The sequence below is a fragment of the Triturus cristatus genome, chromosome 8 (assembly GCF_964204655.1).
Source record: "Triturus cristatus chromosome 8, aTriCri1.1, whole genome shotgun sequence".
NCBI classification, from domain to species: Eukaryota; Metazoa; Chordata; class Amphibia; order Caudata; family Salamandridae; genus Triturus; species Triturus cristatus.
In genome coordinates, this window is record NC_140591.1 from 1,460,013,599 (window position 1) to 1,460,019,598 (window position 6,000).

The 6,000-nt window shown below is 37.0% G+C and overlaps 1 protein-coding gene across 1 annotated transcript in view; it reads left to right on the forward strand.

The window, feature by feature from the left end:
* The window catches only part of LOC146805930 (retinal guanylyl cyclase 2-like), a 468,140-nt gene extending 463,348 nt beyond the window's left edge, over positions 1-4,792 (forward strand). The window contains exon 20 of the mRNA XM_085620568.1: positions 4,505-4,792. The gene's annotated coding sequence lies outside the window, so the exon portion shown is untranslated. The remainder of the gene's footprint in view (positions 1-4,504) is intronic.
* Positions 4,793-6,000: the final 1,208 nt, after the last annotated feature.

The window sequence follows — 6,000 nt, forward strand, 5'->3', positions numbered from 1 at the left end:
ACACGGATTCAATTAAAATGTTCTATAAAACATATTCGTTATCCAGCATGTAAGATAAAAGTGCACATCCTCTTGAGAAGAATTCTTCTGCATATTCTGCAGCTCAACAATGCCACTCTCTGCGGCTACATTTAATCCTTAAGAATAGACTTATTCTTCAGTGACTTCCTTCTGAGGCATTTCAATGTATGCCACGTAAGTGTTCGCGTTTAATGATGGAAGGAGGTTTGTGCAGTGGTACTGGAATAAAGAGTGGGGCTGCTGCCATCAATGCTGCATCACTGGAGTGATAAGGATTGTGAAAAATACGAGAGCCGCACAAAGAGCAAGTGTCGCAAATGAGATACGTTTGTTCAACTGCAGAGAGGTAGGGGTGTAGTATGTAGCCAGTGGTGCATTTTGCAGCACACTGTCGCAAATGGTGTGGTTGCGCACTGTCAGTTACAGCCAACGCATTTTCCTTAGAAATGACAACATAATTTGCACTGACAAGCTGTATTCCCAATAAAACTATACAGCGCTCAAAAGATAATGTGTGCAAATCGGGTTCTGGCAAATATTTATCATTTGCACCTCACCAATTAAAGTGTCTTGATTTCCTATGAAAATCTTTGTTTCCATCACACTTCAGAATTACAGTAAAATGTGCCTCATTTGTGATTTCCTAACTGCTGCTAGGTTTTGAAATATGTGTACAGTTCAATTACAGGTAATTAAATGTTGATATGTGCTAGAAACAAAATCACACCCTACAGCCTTTCCTTTGTCACTCCTTGTAGACCAGCAAGATTGTCAGATAGTTCACTTTACAAAACCCTTTAACTTTGCAACCAGAGAAAGAAAATTAAATGTTAAAAGAGTAAGCAGCATTTTGTCAGAAGACATAGCCTCACATGAGACCTCTGTCTTTGAACCCTTGCTAAAGCGGCAGGATAAAAACAACATTTAAAGGCACCTGTATAGCTCATCCATCTTCTGAACTTCCGCATATTGATTTTGAGGGTGCTGCAGCACCCCCGCACTCCTACTTCCAGCGCCTCTGAGGTAGTGTCTGGTCTATGGCAAGAATACCTGTTTGCATGGAGCATGTGTACAAAAAAGATGTAAGCTGCAGTGTATCTACAAGATCATTTATAGGCAATGGACGCCTCTACCAACACAGCATTGCACCAAACTTTTTAATGTACACATCACTCGTGATACGCATTTTGCTCATAATTTGAGTGCAAAATCGTGAAGTTTTATTTTGCAACCTTTTTGAAGTTTTATGGAGAAATTCACCACTACGAAAAGGTTGGAAGTTTTCCTGTTTCCTACTTACCGGTGACAATGGTGACTTGTGTGATGATTTATGTCACTCATACCCTCGTTATGCATAAAATATACTGCACAGAAATAATGCGGCCCCAATTACAAGTGGGCCTTTAAATTCTCATGTGAGCGATATATCTTGTTACCGCACATAACAGAATTCTGAGATTTGCGGTCAATACCAGTCCCTTCGCAATCTTCCCAACGCAAAAATCAGGAAGAATAAACGTACTAAAATTTTCCAAGGGGAAATGCCTGGTAAATACTGTTGCTTGCAGACTTTGGTTGGTAATTACTAACTTGTTCATGTTATTCCCCATTTCAGAGGGTGTTAGATATCTCACCCCATGGTGATGGCATTTGCCAGTTAGATTAATTAGTCTCCATCTGGGGCACTCGTAATCAGAGTTCTAGTGTTCTTTCCATGCACAGTCATTGTGCATCAAAAATGTTTGTGTTGGGTAAACTTACAGAGAAAATTTTTGAAAATTGTTATTTCTGTGCATAGAAAAAGCTTTGCAAGTGTTAAACTAGCAGAGGAATGTTGTGCATGGCTCCTATATAGACGGGATCAAGAAGTAAAAAGTACCTTGCATTCTCAAAACAAGCATTGGCAAAGCCAATAGATCAGCCTTTTGGCAGTTCTTGTTTTGTTTAGCCATGGTTTTTTGTTAAATTGTATTACATAGGAGCTGATAGGCCTTCTTCAATCTAGCATAAATATTGAATAAAGGCAAAAATGCACACACTGACATAGTACTCCCTGTCAGTGAAGGGTTTTGTGTGGTTTTGTGTGGATTTGCTACTTGATAAAAGGCAGCATACAGTAACTCATTTTGACATCAGCCGATGGCTGAAGTGGGCTCACCCATTGACTTATGATGCATGCTCAAGCCAGTGGAAGAAAAATGTGGATGAGAGACAAATGTCTGAAGTGTAGCTGAAAACCCCTTTCAGTAAATGTGTCATAAGAATAAGAGGAAACAAGGAAGGAAGGTAAGGAAAAAAGAAAGATGAGAGGAAAGGAAAAAAGAAGAAACAAAGTTAGGAAGAACATGAAAAGAAGGAAGGAGGGAAAGAAAGAAGAGGGGAAAGAAAGAATAAAAGCAAAAAGGGAGATGAGAAGGAAAGAAAACAGAAAGGAAAGTGAAGGAAGGAAGAGAATGTACTAGAAAGAAAGAAAGAAGTAACATAAATGGATAAAAGGAGGAAAACAAATGTGGATGAGAGACAAATTTCTGAAGTGTGGCTGAAAACCCATTTAAGTACATGTGTCATAATTTTAGTAAAATCAAAAGGAAGAAAGAAAGAAAGAAAGAAAGAAAGAAAGAAAGAAAGAAAGAAAGAAAGAAAGAAAGAAAGAAAGAAAGAAAACCAAAGAGAAAGAATGCAAGAAAGCCGGTGGGAAAAAAAATAAAGGAAAGTAAAGGAAAGAATAAGAGGAAACAAGGAAGAAGGGGAAGGAAAAAAGAAAGATGGGAGGAAAGGAAAAAAGAAATAAAGTAAGGAAGGAAGAACATGAAAAGAAGGAAGGAAAGAAAGAAGACAGGAGAAAAGGAAGGAGAGAAGGAAAGAAAAAAGAAAGAAAAGTGAAGAGAGGAAGGAAGAAAATATAAAAGAAAGAAAGAAAGAAAGAAGTATCGTAAATGGGTAAAAGGAGGAAAGAAAGGAGGAAACAGAGAAAGATGGAAAGAGAAAGACAGAAAGGAGAAAGCAGTCAAGGGAAGGAAAGGAAACAAAGGAAAAATAGAAAATGGAAAGGAGGGGAGGAAAGAAAGAAGAAAATAAAGAAAGGTAGAAGGAAAGAAGAAAAAAGCAAAAAGGAAAAAGGCAAGAAAGAAGAATGAAGGAACAAGGAAGTCAGAAGACAGAAAGAAGGAACGGAAGACAGAAAAAAGAAATAAGGAAGGAAGGAAGGAAAAAGGGAAGGAAAGAAAGAAGGCATAAAAGAAAGATAGAAGGGGAAAAGAAAGGAAGAAAGAAGGAAAAAATGACAAAAATATGAAAGAAGTCAATAGAAAAAAAAAGCAAGAAAGAAGGCAAGAAAAACAAAGGAAGAGGAAAAGAAAAAAGAAAGAAGGGGAAAAAGGAAGGACAGAAGGAAAAGATGAAAGAAAAAGAAGAAAAGAAAGAACGAAAATATATGAAAAGAAGGAAGGATCACAGGCAAGGTAGAAGGAAAGAAAGAAAAAGGAAGGAAGGGAGGAATATAAAGAGGGGAAGGAAAAAGAATGAAAGAGAGAAGAGAAGAGAGAAAGAAGGAAAGAAAGAAAGATAAGAGGAAAGGACAAAAAAGATGTTACAGGGGCGCAAATTATTAAAGAACCATTGGTGAAACTGAGCTAGGAATCAATGAATTATGAATCAACACAATAGTATTGATTTGTGGTCGGCAGGCTTACATGCCTTCTAGAAGGAATAAAGTACCTCAAACTGCACATTATATTAATATTGCGAGTAATCTAGGAATTCTATGACCTTATGCAGTGACTCGTCTAAAGCAACTGAGTTATATTAGTGCAGCCAAAGTGATTGTCAGACGTTTGCCTTCGCTCAGAGTTTACTAGGATGGAAAGTAACCCTAAACATAGTATTTGTGACTGGGAAGTGGCTGGAGTTTATGATTTTCGCATGGCTTCCTTTACACAGAGAATGGGTTTTGATGCACAAAACAAAACATCTTCCATTAGAAAGGGTGCAGAAAGTACGATTGCATTTTTATGTGTTTATTTACATTATGTACACTACACCTTCAGGCTTTTCACCTCCAGCAGAATGAGAGACCAGGATTAAAAAGGTACCTGGGGATAGAAAATGATTGTGTAATTATGTAGTATAAGGAATATATTACCCAGTGAGGTATATAAAATGCACACCACAAATGTCGTTTGCTTTCTGTGACCATGAAAAGGAACATGGTGCTTGTATTCCTCAATATGGACACAGAACGTCACAGTGACCTACACTTTCCTTCTGATACACATTAGTGAGAACTTTATTCCATGTATAACTCTTGATACGGAGGAACGTTATCCCATAGATATAGGGGAAAATGTTTGTACAACAGCCAATTGTACCAAAAAGGAGGTATGTGTGAAAGTGGACAAAAGTATACAGCACATGGCAATTTAAAAGACATTATAATTATGTTTCTCTGAGCTACAAAATGATCTGTGTTTTTTTCTTTTAATAGGCAAGACTGGCAAGACACAATAAGTCAGGAAATAAAGACAATTTTCTGGAAAAGTAGAAAAAGCATTGCATCCAGAATGTAATATGAAAGAATAAGTGCACATTTCTGATTTCAAAAGAGAAAGACACTGAATGGTGTGTCCTCCTGAATGAACTTCCTTTCGGAAATGGGATTATTTATCATATTTATTAGCACTGTCGTTGATTGAGGATTCATTCGTTGGAGCAGGAACAATAAAAGTGATACTGCTGGAAATTAAATCCTAACTCATTCATATGTAATTTACCTCCTGGGAAGACTATGTTACCAACTGCACTTTATTTACAATGAAAATGTCAGAATGGAAAAGTTGTTTGTAGCAGTGTTTTTTAAGAAATGTTTTATATGGGTCCATTTTCATTAAAATGTCGGATATATTCTTGATAGTACCTCAGACGCTGGCCACCAAGTACACCAAAAAGGATGTTGTTTTATTTTGCCATGTGAGAGTCAAATCTTCAAATTACTATTTTCAAATAAAGCATAACACTGAGAAGAAAAATAGTTTATTGTACTTCATTGATATTCTGTAATGTGTAATTCTACAAATACTGCATTGAATGTCAATGTTCTGGGACTTCAGCTCAAAATCAATAGCAGACAATAGCTACACACTCATAATGCTGCTTAGTTTCCAGAGTCTAATCTGAGCTGTGACCTACATGAAGAATCACGTAAATGCAGTTTCTCTAATAAATGAGGGTACCTCGTTCTCTGATGGCAGCCAGTTTGTGCATCGACTAGTTGCCAGAAGAGACACCGCTTTATGTAATGCTATTCATTAAAGTCCACTACACATGTTTTAATTCCTATCCCATCACATCCTGCTTTCAAGAATGCAGTGTCAACTGGACCCCACTCCCCTTACTGCTAAATGTACAGCACCTCCTTAGAAAAAGGGATAGTCTCATTCATCTTAATAGATGCTACTCTCACACCCCATTTGAAGAAACCAGGGTTAAATCCTTCAGGTTTAAAGAATTGCTGCCCAATTTCTTTGTTGCCTTTTGGGGCTAAGGTTTTAAAAAGACACATGGCCTGGTGCCTTTTCAAATATGCACCATTAATTATAAAATACAGTGCACATTGAGCATATATCTGATCTAGAAGACCACATTACATGGGTCTCAGAGAATGAAGTATATTGAGATGCTGTAAGAGTCTTCTTAAAAATATTATTTTTCTCTTCTTCCTCAATTTCTGTTAATGCATTGTCCCAAACTTTTTTATTTTATTGACTAACACCATTCTAATATGGTAACATCTCTCCCAATATGCTATTAATCTGATTTCCCTGAGCCGTTTAGTAATCCGTGGTGTGTGTATTGTATTTTCATTTGTTAGCAATGGCTCTCCTTTTGGTAAAAATTAATAAGTATATTATCCTTAATAGTCCATTTAAGATGATATGTATATAACAGAAACGTCAGGGACGTTTTGGCAGATGTTACCGCAGA